Genomic DNA, 369 nt, shown 5'->3' with positions numbered 1-369 from the left:
GGAAAACTCAGCAGTGGCCACAGGACTGGAAAAGGTCAGTTTTCATTCCAATCCCAAAGAAAGGCAATGCCAAAAATGCTCAAACTACTGCACAATTGCACTCATCTTACATGCTAGTAAAGTAATGCTCAAAATTCTCCAAGCCAGGCTTCAGCAATACATGAACTGTGAACTTCCAGATGTTCAAGCTGGTTTTAGAAAAGGCAGAGGAACCAGAGATCAAATTGCCAACATCTGCTGGATCATGGAAAAAGCAAGAGAGTTCCAGAAAAACATCTATTTCTGCTTTATTGACTATGCCAAAGCCTTTGACTGTGTGGATCACAATAAACTATGGAAAATTCTGAAAGAGATGGGAATACCAGACCA

Source organism: Oryx dammah, unplaced genomic scaffold (genome assembly GCF_014754425.2).
Source record: "Oryx dammah isolate SB20612 unplaced genomic scaffold, SCBI_Odam_1.1 HiC_scaffold_28, whole genome shotgun sequence".
NCBI classification, from domain to species: Eukaryota; Metazoa; Chordata; class Mammalia; order Artiodactyla; family Bovidae; genus Oryx; species Oryx dammah.
The sequence above is the reverse complement of the archived record's forward strand: the minus strand, read 5'-3'. Positions refer to the sequence as shown.